The sequence below is a fragment of the Equus caballus genome, chromosome 27 (assembly GCF_041296265.1).
Source record: "Equus caballus isolate H_3958 breed thoroughbred chromosome 27, TB-T2T, whole genome shotgun sequence".
Taxonomy (NCBI): Eukaryota; Metazoa; Chordata; class Mammalia; order Perissodactyla; family Equidae; genus Equus; species Equus caballus.
Window position 1 is genome coordinate 17,943,112 of NC_091710.1, and position 14,493 is coordinate 17,957,604.

General features: G+C 45.9%; 1 long non-coding RNA gene across 1 annotated transcript in view; it reads left to right on the forward strand.

Annotated features, from left to right (window-relative positions):
* The first annotated feature begins 2,432 nt into the window (after nucleotides 1-2,432).
* The window catches only part of LOC138921109 (uncharacterized), a 29,273-nt gene continuing 17,212 nt past the window's right edge, over nucleotides 2,433-14,493 (forward strand). Inside the window, exons 1-2 of the long non-coding RNA XR_011433392.1 lie at nucleotides 2,433-2,878; nucleotides 14,181-14,257. This is a non-coding gene — a long non-coding RNA (uncharacterized lncRNA). The remainder of the gene's footprint in view (nucleotides 2,879-14,180; nucleotides 14,258-14,493) is intronic.

The window sequence follows — 14,493 nt, forward strand, 5'->3', positions numbered from 1 at the left end:
GGCTACACAGATATACAGGTTAAGGTGGGAGACGAAGGGAGGTTGTGGTGAGGAAGAAGGTGGAAGGGATGGGTCAGAAGCTGGGGATGATGGGTGTTGGAGAGTGAGCTCTCCCGAGGACGGGGCTGGGGCCTGAGCAGGCTCCAGGATTCCAGGAGGATGTGGAGCAGGGGATGGCTGTCCATGGTCTCCAGCTGTGGCTTCAGCTGGCTCGCCAGCCCCAGCAGGAGGCAGATCAGTGGATGGCTCTTTCTGGACCGTGGCTGGGGCTTCAGCAGTCTCCCAGGCACAGGCAGAATCTGGAGCAGGGGATGGCTCTCCCTCTTCCCTGGCTGCGACTTCAGCTTGCTCCTGGGCCCTGGCAGGAGCTGGAGCAGGGCATGGCTCTCCCTGTTCCATGGCTGAGTCTTCAGCCAGGCCAGAGTCCCAGCAGGAGAGGGAGCAGGGAATGGCTCTCCCAGCTCCTGGGCCCTGTCTTCAGCTGGCTCCACAGCCCTAGCAGGAGCTGAAAAGTCAAAGCCCGTGTCTTTCCAGTGCTGGCAGTCCCCATCTCCCTACCCCAAGCTCCACTCACAAAGCCAACCTGTGGCTGTGACAGCAGTGCCCGGCTGCCCCCTGCCCTGGATTACAATGGGCACAGATATATTGGGGGGTTTCCTGCCAACCTCTGCCCAGTGTCCACTCACAGAGTGGCATCAATACTTCCTCAGTCCCAGGACTGGCGTGCTCTGCTCTCATCTGAGAGCTTCCCAAGGTCCCCTCTCTTAGCTGGGGCTGGGAAGGACCCTACATGTCCTCACATCCAGACCCAGTGGCTCAGAAAGGTGGCCCAAGATGGCCATGGGGTCCTAAAGGTCAGCCTGGGAGATGCTGCCAGGAGGGTCCTGTGGTAGGTGGGCAAGTTTCTCTTGGTGCCATCAGCTTGGGGTGGGGGCCACGACTTTCCTGTCTCTCCAGAGCCTTCTCTGCTGACCTCCATGGCTTCCTCTGTCACCTCACAGGGGATGAGCCCCCCCAGACGCTGCATTTCCTTGTGGACGCCACACTGGTCACTGAGGCCATGCTGCCCGGTGGGGAGGCCACAGTTGGCATCTCTGAGTTCCCCGGCTCCCTCTCTTCCACCAGAGGCCTGTGGCCTGAAGAGGGTGGGAGGGGAGCCTGCTTGTGGTTGGGGGGCTCTGGAACCCCTGAATCTTGAGAGTTGATGTATGCACACCTCTCCAGCTTGGATGAGTGCCTGGGCGGAGGGCAGTGGCATGGGCAGCACCTCTTGGGGGACTTGGGAGCCCCCCGTGGAGGATGGAGATGCAGAGCCAGTCCCGCCCAACTCTCTGTGGGTGAGGACTGGGGCTGAGGGAGAAGGAGGTTTGCAGTGAACCAGGGGAGCCCATGCCGAGGGTGGAGCCAGAGCAGACATTTCTAATTGGAGTGAGGGAAGCGGTGCCCAGGGCTCCCCCTGTCCCTGCCTCTCCCCTCCTTGGCTTTCACCACTCTGGACTGTACAGGGATGGGGTGGGCGAGGGGTGAGGGGTGGGGGTAGTGTAGACGGTTTGAGCTTTTCTCACCAGGGAGAGGCACAGAGGCAAAGACACAAGCTCAGAGCCAAGGTGGCGGCTCCCGGCGCCCACTCACCCCGCCTCTCGGCAGCCTGGCCCAGGAACCCTGTTTCCCTCCCTGTGCCGCCTGCCTCCCCTCCCTGAGCCCAGAGACCCTCAGCCCCCATGGGGCATCTTCCTCAGGGCTCCCTGAGCCACGGCTGCCCTCAGGGTCCGCCTTTGCCTGCAGCCTGGAGGAAACGTGGTAATGGGCTCTTGGGCCTGAACATGGGATCAAGGGTCACCCAAGATGGCAGCGCCCAGCATGGGATTTCTCTGACGTTTTCTTCTTGTCACACAAGGGACCTGAGCTCCACGTGGGCAGGAAACATATTGGGTTTTGCTCCCTGGTGAAGTTACAGTGCTGGGCACACAAGCAGGGAATAGAGGCCACTGGCTGAATGATTAAAAGAATGAATTCCTACCTGAACGAATGAACGGATGAGGAACAAGCGAAGGCCTGAATGAATGAATGACTGGATGAATGAGTGAGTGAGTGAGTGAGGCCATGAGTGAATGAGTGGATGAATAAGCCAGTGAACGGAAACACAGACGCCGCGATGCAAACGGGAGGAGGCTCTATTTCTTGTCCTGGGGCCTCTGCCCAGCTCAAGGGCCCCGCCAGTCCCTGCCGCTCCTGGCCTCCGTTTCCCCACTGTCCCCTGAGGGGCGGGTGGTGGGGCTGCAGCAGCCCAGCTTGGCCTGGCCATGGCCGGGCTCTCCCCGCGGGCTGTGGCGGGGACGCGCTCAGAGCCGCACGGCCTCCCTCCAGCGGCGGACATGGGCGGACCCCAAGGTCGGCCGGGCTCGCTTCCTGGCCCTGTGCACACGGCCAGAGAAAGCGCGTGCCCGTGACCGCCCGCCGCGCGCATGTGCACCGCCAATGGCGCCCAAGGGCCGCTCCCAAGGGTCTTGTCCCGCCTTCTGCTCCATGGCCAGGTTGGGTGGGGCTTGCTGAGAGGTCCCGGGTCCCAGGGGCCAGGCTGTGGGCACGGCGAGGGGAGCAGAGAGAGGTGGCCCGTTCCCCCAGAAGCCTCGGCCCCGTGTCCCGGGCCAGCCGGCGCCCAGAGGCCGGCAGAAGAGGCTCCGGGGCTGGAGAGAAGGCCTCTGAGCCCGGCGACCCGCCTGTGGTTCGCCCTGTGGGCCGGACGCAGGGGACAGGGGCCCTTTGCTCCGTGTCCCGGTCCTTTATCACCGAGGGCTGTTCGTCGGCGTCTGCAGGGACAGCAGGAGACCTCCGTCACCTCGGTGAAGGACACGGCCCTGGCCTGGTGAGCCCACAGGTGAGAGAGCTGCTGCCCGCCACCAAAGGCGGCACCATGCTGCCACCCCTGTGTCCGGCCCTGTCTGGACCCCTGAGGGAGGGACAGGGACCTGGTGGCAGGAGCACACCTGTCGCGAATGTGGATGCTACCTGGCGGAGGAGACCAATGTGTCTCTGCTCATTTGTGATGAGTTGATGCGTTTACTGTGGGGGACTATAGGGACGAAGGGGTCAGGACTCAAGTCGTTTGGTTCAAATGTCCGTGGGGATAAACTGAAAATGGCAACTCGCCCTAGAGTTTTGTCCTGTCCAGTAGACTGTTTCCTTTCTGCGTTGGGGAAAGAACAAAAATGATGGTATATTTTACCCTTTGCAAAAATAAAGCACCAACCTTTGTTTCTTTAAAATGATGTGAAAAGTTACTGGTATCCTTCAAGTTTTGTTTGGGGGTCACTTGATGGTAAACAGGCAGCTTTCTTCGAAAATGTCTTGTTCTAATGATCAGGCCACTCCTGGCACAGGGAGCAGAGATTTTCATGTCTCGCCAGGTTGAAAGGCCCTGGGCTAGCTGTCAGAGACACTACCAGCGTGTCCTTGGAGCCTCCCTGTGTCTCAGTTTCCTCATCTGTAACATCGGGCTTGGCTGGAGGGCCTAAGTGGTTTCCAGAAGTTCCTGCAGCTCTGACAGCTGATGCCTTAAGTTACCAAATGTTCCTGAAGACATGAAACAGGAGACAAAAATAGTTTTTTCCCCTTGAGGGTCTAAACTGGTAAACAGACAGACAAGAGAGGCCGAGCTCTCAGATGAGTGGTTCCAGTGAAACTCGCTCACAGCCTGTGTGTCATGGAAAGTTCCCATTTCCATGCTCACTGCACAGGTCCTGCTCCTTCTGTCTCACGAGAGTTCATCGATGCCCTTGGGCACTTTCATTCATCTTTCAGCAGGATCTGTGTTCACCCTCGTGGGTCCCTGACTATCACACCAATGAGTCAATAATGTTCACTTGTTCCAAGTCCTGTTGTTTAAAATCCCATCTCCAGCTCTGTTCTGGGCAAGTTTCTAAGGAAACCTCCGTGTCTTGGAGTGATTGAATTAGAGAGAATGTTACAGCATATGCACTCTCGTTTTCTCCCTTTCGGTGTGTTTCCCACATGGAATAGCTGCTTTGAAAATCAAAAGATAAAATTTCCACTCTGTCCTCTGCCAGCTACCCTCTTGCCTAAAGAGACACCATAAGCTGCACCTGCTTTCCCTTGGGAAGGTCGAGGCATAAATTCAAGGCAAAATTTCTTTAGTGTGAAGGCTAGGGTTAGGGCTGCTCCCGCCCATGCTGCTGGCTGGAGCAAGTCTGCACCCCATTCCTGACACCAGCATCCCCCATCCTTTCCTTCTGAGGATGTCTTTGCCCATTTCCCTGGGGGTGGGCTTTGTGGGGCTGTGACCCACATCCTTTGGATTGGTTGGGACTCAGCTGTAGCCAGTGCCTCGTGCTACTTATCGTGGGACAAAGACACATTGCAAAGTTAAAAGAAAATTGCTCTTCTTTTTCTTTTTTGAAACAGCTTTGTTGACATATAACTGCCATGCCGTGTAATCCACCCATTTTCAGTTTACGATTCAGTGGTTTGTGGGATATTCACAGAGCTGTGCAACCATCCCCACAATAGTAGAACATGTTCATCCCCTCGAAATGAGACCCTGTACCCGTGAGCAGTCACTCTCCATTCCCCCATCCCCATGGCCCTAGGCAACCCCTCAGCTACTCTTGTCTCTCTCTGTCTACTTTGGACATTTCATATACACGGAATAATACAATACAGGTCCTTTGATGGCTCCTTTAATGTAGGATGTTTCAAAGTTCATCCGCATTTATAACACATGTCAGTAATTGATTCTCTTTTATGCCAAATAATATTCTGTTGTCTGGATATACCGTGTTTTGTTTATCCACTAACCAGTGGAGGGGTATTTGGGTTGTTTCCAACTTTTGGCTCTTGTGAATCCTGACGCTATGAACATTCGTGTTCAAACTTTTCATATGTTTCCATTTCTCTTGGGTACATACCTGGGAGTGGAATTGTGGCATCGTATGGAAACTGCGTCTAGATTTTGAAGAGCTGCTGGGCTGTTTTCCAAAGGGCTGCACCATGTTTTATTTCACGACAGCAATGTATGAGGATTCGAATTTTTGCCCATCCTTGTCGACACTTCTTACTATCTACCTTTTAAATTACCACCGTCCTAGTGGATGGGCAGTGATATCTTGATTGTGGCTTTGATTTGCTTTTCCCTTCTGAATAAGGATCTTGAGCATTTTGCCTGTGCTTTTCGGCCTCTTGTGTATCTTCTTTGGAGAAATGTCTGTTTAGCTCCTTTCCCCATTTTTAAGTTATTAGTTTCTTTATTATTTTTTATTTATTTTTAATTCTTTATCTTTTTATTTATATTTATTGAGTTAATGATAGGTTACAATCTTGTGAAATTTCAGTTGTACATCATTGTTTATCATTCGTGTTGTAGGTGCACCACTTCACACTTTGTGTCCACCCCCCACCCCACCTTTCCCCTGGTAGCCACTAATCTGTTCTCTTTGTCCATCTTTTTAAATTCCTCATATGAGTGGAGTCATACAGAGATTATCCTCCTCTAACTGGCTTATTTCACTTAACATAATTCCCTCAAGGTCCATCCATGTTATTGCAAATGGAATGATTTTGTTCTGCTTTGCAGCTGAGTAGTATTCCATTGTATATATATACCACATCTTCTTTATCCAATCATCTGTTGATGGGCACTTAGGTTGCTTCCGTGTCTTGGCTATTGTAAATAATGCTGCAATGAACATTGGGGTGCATAGGACTTTGGAATTGCTGACTTCAAGCTCTTTGGATAGATACCCAGTAGTGGGATGGCTGGATTGTATGGTAGTTCTATTTTTAATTTTTTGAGGAATCTCCATACTGTTTTCCATAGTGGCTGCACCAGTTTGCATTCCCACCAGCAGTGGATGAGGGTTCCTTTTTCTCCACAACCTCTCCAACATTTGTTACTATTAGATTTAGATATTTTTGTCATTCTAATGGGTGTAAGGTGATATCTTAGTGTAGTTTTGATTTGTAATTCCCTGATGATCAGCGATGATGAACCTCTTTTCATGTGCCTGTTGGCCATCCGTATATCTTCTTTGGAGAAATGTCTGTTCATGTCTCCAGCCCATTTTTGGATCAGGTTGTTTGATTTTTTGTTGTTGAGTTGTGAGTGTTCTTTATATTATGGATATTAAGCCTTTGTCAGATGTATGACTTTCAAATACTTTTTCCCAGTTGGTTGGTTGTTTTTCTGATTCAATCCTGTTTTCATTTGCCTTGAAGAAGCTCTTTAGTCTGATGAAGTCCCACTTCTTTATTTTTTCTGTTGTTTCCCTTCTCTGAGAAGACATGGTGTCCGAAAAGATCCTTTCACTACTGATGTCAAAGAGTGTACTGCCTACGTTTTCTTCTAGAAGCCTTATGGTTTCAGGTCTCACCTTTAGGTCTTTGATCCATTTTGAGTTTATTTTGGTGAATGGTGAAAAAGAATGGTCAATTTTCATTCTTTTACATGTGGCTTTCCAGTTTTCCCAGCGCCATTTATTGAAAAGACTTTCTTTTCTCCATTGTATGCTCTCAGCTCCTTTGTCAAAGATAAGCTGTCCATAGATTTGTGGTTTTATTTCTGGGCATTCAATTCTGTTCCATTGATGTGTGCACCTGTTTTTGTACCAGTACCATGCTGTTTTGATTACTGTAGCTTTGTAGTATATTTTGAAGTCAGGGATTGTGATGCCTCCTGTTTTGTTCTTTTTTCTCAGGATTGCTTTAGCAATTCGGGGTCTTTTCTTGCCCCATATAAATTTTAGGATTCTTTGTTCTAATTCTGTAAAGAATGTCCTTGGGATTCTGATTGGGATAGCATTGAATCTGTAGATTGCTTTAGATAGAACGGACATTTTAACTATGTTTATTCTTCCAATCCATGTACATGGAATGTAGTTCCATCTCCTTATGTCATCATTCAATTCTCTCAGAAAGGCCTTGTAATTTTCATTATATAGGTCCTTCACTTCTTTAGTTAAATTTACCCCGAGGTATTTTATTCTTTTTCTTGCAATTGTGAATGGTGATGTGTTCTTGAGTTCTTTTTCTGTTAGTTTGTTATTAGAATATAGAAATGCTACTGATTTATGCAAATTGATTTTACACCCTGCAACTTTGCTGTAGTTGTTGATTACTTCTAAGAGTTTTCCAATGGATTCTTTGGGGTTTTCTATATATAAGATCATGTCGTCTGCAAACAGCGAGAGTTTCACTTCTTCCCTGCCTATTTGGATTCCTTTTATTCCTTTTTCTTGCCTGATTGCTCTGGCCAGGACCTCCAGTACTATGTTAAATAAGAGTGGTGACAGAGGGTATCCGTGTCTCTTTCCTGTTTTTGGGGGGATGGCGTTCAGTTTTTGCTCATTGAGTATGATGTTGGCTGTGGGTTTGTCATATATGGCCTTTATTATGTTGAGGTAGTTCCCTTCTATGCCCAGTTTGTTCAGAGTTTTTATCATAAATGGCTGTTGGATCTTGTCAAATGCTTTCTCTGCATCTATTGAGATGATCATGTGGTTTTTATTCCTCAGTTTGTTGATGTGGCATATCACGTTGATTGATTTGCGGATGTTGAACCATCCCTGTGTCCCTGGTATGAATCCCACCTGATCATGATGTATGATCCTTTTGATGAATTGTTGAATTCTGGTTGCCAAAATTTTGTTTAGAATTTTTGCATCTATGTTCATCAGTGATATTGGCCTGTAGTTCTCTTTTGTCGTGCTGTCCTTGTCAGGCTTTGGTATCAGTGTGATTTTGGCCTCATAGAATGTGTTAGGAAGTGTTCCATCCTCCCTAATTTTTTGGAATAGCTTGAAAAGGATAGGTATTAAATCTTCTCTGAACGTTTGGTAGAATTCCCCAGGAAAGCCATCTGGTCCTGGGGTTTTATTCTTTGGGATGTTTTTGATTGCTGTTTCAATCTCTTTCCTTGTGATTGGTCTGTTCAAATTGTCTGCTTCTTCTTGAGTGAGCTTTGGGAGATTGCAGGAGTCCAAGAATTTATCCTTTTTCTCTAGGTTATCCATTCTGTTAGCATAGAGTTTTTCGTAGTATTCTCTTATAATCCATTGTATTTCTGCAGAGTCTGTTGTTATTTCTCCTCTTTCATTTCTGATTTTGTTTATTTGAGCTTTCTCCCTTTTTTTCTTTGTAAGTCTGGCTAGGGGTTTGTCAATTTTATTTATCTTCTCAAAGAACCAGCTCTTTGTTTCATTGATCCTTTCTACTGCCTTTTTCATTTCACTAGTATTTATTTCTGCTCTGATTTTTATTATTTCTCTCCTGTTGACTTTGGGCTTTATTTGTTCTTCTTTCTCTGGTTCAGTTAGGTGTAGTTTAAGATGGCTTATTTTGGATTTTTCTTGTTTGTTAAGATGTGCCTGTATTGTGATGAATTTTCCTCTTAATACAGCTTTTGCTGTATCCCATATGAGCTGATATGGCATGTTATCATTTTCATTTCTTTCCAGGTATTTTTTGATTTCTTCTTTAATTTCTTCAATGATCCATTGCTTGTTCAGTAGTGTATTGTTTAGTCTCCACATCTTTGTGCCTTTCACAACTTTTTTCTTGTAATTAATTTCTAGCCTTATAGCATTATGATCGGAGAAGATGCTTGTTATTATTTCAATTTTTTTAAATTTGTAGAGGCTTGCCTTGTTTCCCAACATATGGTCTATCCTTGAGAATGTTCCATGTGCACTTGAGAAGAATGTGTATTCTGCTGTTTTAGGATGAAGTGATCTATATCTGTCTACTAAGTCCCATTGTTTTAGTTTTTCGTTTAGCTCCACTATTTCTTTATTGATTTTCTGTCTGGATTATCTGTCCATTGATGTGAGTGGGGTGTTGAGGTCCCCTACCATTATTGTGTTGTTTTTAACATCTTCCTTTAGGTCTGTTAATAGTTGCTTTATGAACCTTGGTGCTCCTATGTTGGGTGCATAGATATTTATAAGTGTTATTTCTCCTTGATGAAGTGTCCTTTTGATCATTATATATTGTCCCACTTTGTCTCTCTTTACCTGTCTTATTTTGAAACCTGCTTTGTCTGATATAATAATTGCAACACCTGCTTTTTTTGTGCTTGCTATTAGCTTGAAGTATTATCCTCCACCCCTTGACTCTGAGTTTGTCCTTGGGGCTGAGGTGTGTTTCCTGGAGGCAACAAATTGTTGGATCTTTTTCTTTAATCCATTTTGCCACTCTGTGTCTTTTTATTGGAGAGTTCAATCCGTTTACATTGAGAGTGATTATTGACGCATGTGGATTTAAAGCTGTCAATCTGTTGCTCATTATCTGGCTTTCCTGCTTTTCTCTTCCTGTGTGCTTTATCCTACCCATTTGATATGGCAATTTGTTACGCTGGGTTTCATAGATTTTTCCTTATTTATGATTTGTGTCTCTGTCCTGTTTTTTAGTTTAGTGTCTACCCTGAAGTTTGTATTTAGAATCTCGTGTATAATATAGTCTATTCTCTGGTGGTCTCTTAGTTACTTGGCCTAGACTGATTTAGTCCCTTTGCTCTTCCCCTCCTAAATTATTATCTTTGTTTCTTATTCCAACTCGTGTTATGAATTTGTAGTTAGAGTGATAAGATCCTCTTTGCTTTGGTAGTTTCCTTACCTTTATCCTAATGCTTTAGTTGAATATTTGCTATCCTATTCTCATTCTATTTATCTATCTCACTACTCTGTGGTTTGTGACCCCTTTCTCCATTTTTTCTTTTTTCAAGTATGAGAGCCTTCTTGAGGATTTCTTGTAGTGGAGGACTTTTGATTACAAATTCCCTTAACTTTTGTTTGTCTGGAAAAGATTTAATTTCCTCCTCATATCTGAGGAATATTCTTGCTGGATAGAGTATTCTTGGCTGAAGATTTTTATCTTTTAAAGTTTTGAATATGTCACTCCATTCTCTCCTAGACTGTAAGGTTTCTGTAGAGAAACCCACTGAAAGTCTGATAGGGGTTCCTTTGTAGGTTATTTTCTTCTGTCTTGCTGCCCTGAGTATTCTTTCTTTGTCTTTCATTTTTGCCATTTGTACTACTATATGCCTTGCAGTAGGTCTGTTTACATTGACAAATCTAAGAGATCTGAAAACTTCCTCTACACACATTTCTCCCTCAATCCCTAGATTTGTGAAGTTCTCTTCTATAATTTCATTAAGCACACTTTCTGCTCCATTTTCCTTTTCCATGTTCTCGGGAATTCCTCTGATCCTTAAATTCTTTCTCCTCATTGAATCCACTATCTCTTGGAGATTTTCCTCATTTTTTTAAATTCTTAGTTCTCTTTCTTCCTCTGTCTGGAGCCATTCAGCCTGTCTATATTCGATTATGCTAATTTGCTCTTCTATGGTGTCTACCCAGGCATTCCGGGAATCCGTATTCCGTTTTATCTGGTCCATTGTGTTTTTCATCTCTAATAATTCTGTTTGATTCTTCTTTATAATTTCAATCTCTTTTGTGAAGCAACTCCAGAACTCGTTGGCTTGTTTCTTTCTCTCTACCTCATTGAGTTTTTTGATTATAGCTGCTCTGAACTCATTTTCACTTAAGTTACCTGTTTCCAAGTCCTCAGGACTTAATTCTGTGTTTTTATTGTTTTCCTTCTGGTCTAGAGCTTTTATAAGTTGCTGGATGGTAGAGGAGCAGTTTTTTCCCATGGTGGTAGAATTCGGTTGCAGTTTCAGCCTGTCGCCACGAGATGGGGGTCGAGAGCTGCATGTTCTGAGCTCTCCGCCTTCGGGCAAGATGGCGGCGCCCAGCTCAGTTCGCCTGGGGGAGGGGCAGTTTTTGTCTCAGGCCGATCTGGATTCAGATCAGTTCTGTTCTCTGGTCTCCCAGGGCCCTAGGTATGTGGGGTCCCCACACACGGAAGATTTCCCCCGTCAGCAGGTTTCCACTGTACCACCAGCGGGAGTCCTGGATGATACCCCGGTTGTGCGGCCCCTCCCCTGCTCCTTCCCTCACGCGGCAGCAATCCCAGACTCTAGGGGAGGGAGCGAAGTTCTCTCCTACTGCGTTCCAGCTCCTCTGAGGCCAGCAGCAGGGTCTCTGTCCTCCATAATTTTGATACTATAGGTCTCCAACACCCTGGCATTAGGTTTATTTGCTGAAATTGAGTTTTTTTCTAGTCCTTTGTTGCAGTTTGGAGGGGAGACAGTCCCAGGTCAGCTCACCCCGCCATCTTGCTCAGTCCACACCTGTAGTTTCTTTAGTATTGACTTTTAAGTGTTCAGTATGTTTTCTATACGCAGGTCTCTTATTATACTTGTGATTCTCTTGGGTATTGTCCCATTCAGCAGGTTGTCTTCTCACCTTCTTGATACTCTCGTTTGAGACACACGTGTTTTTAATTTTGTTGAGGTCCAATTTATTTCTTTTCTATTTTATACTAGTGCTTTTGGTGTCATCCCTGGGAAACGATTGCCTGACTCCAGGTCAGAAGTTGTGATCCCATGTGTTTTCCTGTAGGAGTTGTGTAGTTCTGCCTCCTATGTGGTGTTGGATCTCTGTGAGGTCATTTCTGGAAGTGCTGTGAGGAAGGAGCCTGACTTCCTTCTGTGCATGTGAATATCCAGTTGTCTAGATCCCATTTGTTGAAAAATTATTCTTGTCCCTTTGAACTGTCTCATCTCTCATCAAAATCTAACTGACTGTAAACATGAACACTTATTTCTGGTCTTTCAGTTCTGTTCCATTATCTGTGTGTTTATTTTTCTGTCAGTACCACACAGTTTTCATTATTGCAGCTTCACAATGAGTTTTAAAGCAGGAAGTGTGAGCTCTCCGTCCTGTTCTTCTTCTTCGAGGTTGCTTTGGCTCCTCTGGCTCCCTTGCATTTCTCTATGAATTTCGGGATTGGCTGGTCAGTTACTGCAAAAGAGGCTGCTGAGATTTTGCTCGAGGTTGCCTTGGCTCTGCAGTTCTCTCCATGCAGTATCGCCATCTTCATAGTATAAAGTCTTCTGATCCATGAATATGGGCAGTCTTTTCATGTATTTTGGCCCTCTTTAATTGCTTTCAATAATGTTTTGGAGCATTTGTTGTACAAGTCTTGTACTTCTTAAGTTAGATTTATTACTAAGGATTTTATTGGTTTGGATGCTATTGTAAATTAACCTATTTTCTTACTTTCATTGTCAGTTTTTCATTGCTAGCATGGAGAAATAAAATTGACTTTTTAATTGAAATATTATATTAGTTTCAGGTGTAAAATATAATGATTCCATATATGTGTATATTCCCAAATCCTACTGCCATGAGTCAAGTTTGAATCCATCGCCTTGTTACTGAGCAAGGGCTTGCTGCCTGATGCGCATAGAAGCCAGGACTATGGCCTTGGCTTTGGAGAAAAGAAGAGCTTCATTGCAAGGTCGTCTCACAAGGTAACAGGGGGCAAATCTCTCCAATCTGTCTTCCCAATGCAGGTTTGGGGTCACATTTCAGCACTGGTGGACTAGTAAGCTGCTGCTGGGACCACGTGGGCTGCCGGGCTGGCCTTGACTCGGTAATCAAGCTACTTGGGCTGCTGGAAGCCAGATTGTCCTTATTGAAGGGCTGCTTGCTTCCGGTGTCAGTGTTTCTGAGGATTCTTGTCTCTGGGGACCTCCTGGGGCCATGGGTTCCTGCCTGGCGTGTGCACAGTGCTGTCTGTGCAATTGAGCACCAGGACTGATTAATCAACAACCTGTTTTAATGGAGAAAATCTAGTTTAAGATGGTCAGTGTTTTCTGTGCTGTTGCAACCTCATATAGTTACAAAATTTTTCTTCTTGTCTTGAGAATTTTTAACATTGACTCTCTTAGCAACTTTCCAGTAGACAATATAGTACTGCTAACTCTAGTCACCACGATGCACGTTAAGTCCTCAGGACTTCTTCATTTTAGAACAGGGAATTTGTACCTTTTGACCCCCTTGCTCCCTTTGCCCACCCACTACCCCTTCCCCCTGGCAGCTGACAACCTGTTCTCTGCATCTATAGCTCAGACACGTGGGTTGCTTCTGTGTCTGGGCTCCTGTGAATCATGCTGCAGTGAACATGGGGGGCAGATGTCTGTCTGCAGGAATGTTTCTGTTTCCATTGTGTAAATACCCAGAAGTGGCATTACTGGATCATATGGTGGTTCTGTTTTTAATCTTTGGAGGAACTTCCATACTGTTTTCCATGGTGGCTGCACCAACTTGTAGTTCCGTAGATTGGTGGTGGTTTTGGGTTTTTTTACTGATCTCGTATCCTGCCCTCTTGCAGAAGTCGTTTATTCGTTCCAATACTTTTTCTGTGTTTTCTCTGATTTCCTATATACATGGTCATGTCATTTGCAAATAGAGAGAGTTTTACTTCACTCCGTCCAATCTGGATGCCTTTTATTTCATTTTCTTGCCTATCCGACATGGCTAAAACCTCGCGTAAATGTAAAATAGAATTGATGGGAGTGGCCCTTGCTCACCTTGTCCTGACGTCAGGGACGAGGCTTCCAGTCTCTCCCGTGAAGTATGATGCATGTGAGCTATGTCTTGTTCACAGATGCCCTTTCCCAGGCTCAGGGAGCTGCCTTGTGTTTCTAGTGTCCTGAGTGTTTTGATCACAAAGGGCGTTGGATTTTGTCCAATGGCTTTCCTGCATTTAGTGGGAATCAGCTTTCCCAGCAGCTTTCAAACCATGAAATCATCTTCCCTTCCCTCTCCCTCCATCTCTCTCCCTCACACAAACACACAGACCTCTCTGGAAGCAAATCAGAATGCACCCAGCAAATCCTTGCTAAAAGTTGTCGAAGGAGTCATCTAGACCTCTTGCTCCCGGTTATCCTTGCCTGGCTGCTGCGTAGCTAGGGGCGTCCCCCACTCCACACAAGTGACGGCAGAAATTCACATGCTCCTGATGATTTGTGAGGGTGCTGACTCCCTCTGGCATGCACACGCCATCATTTTTCTTCTCTTGACTGACTGTAGAGTGGAAGCATTTAGCATGAAAGGAGAGGACCGTGCAGGAAGGAGCATGTATCAAGTGCGAGTGCTAAAGGGTCACAATAGACAGGTAACATGTTGACTTCCCCAAGAAGTGTGTTAAAGGAAATGTGACATATTCTCGACAGCCCTTTCTGGCATGGAAGTCCACATTCTGCAAATACTGCTTTGGGTTTATTTCCTGACGCCTCATATATTGCTTTTGTCTTGCAGGAGTTTGGTTGCTGACCATGTTGTCGAACGGCCCTCAGGAGGGTGAGCTTTCTGTTCCTCAGTTTGGCCTGTTGCAGGTAAGGGGCTTTGGGGTCCTTTGTGTGTCTTCAGCTAGGAAAGGGTCACCTGGGCTTTCCCCAGAATTCCCTGGCGGTGCTGGGAGCACACGACATGCAGTACAAGGTCTGGATTGGACAAAGGCTTCATCTGCAAACTTCCTATGGCGCTGGGTTTCTAAAGCCCTCGAATGACATGGATTCTGAAATGGAAAAGTGAAGGACAAAGGGACTTCAGCAATGTGATTGCCAGGCTT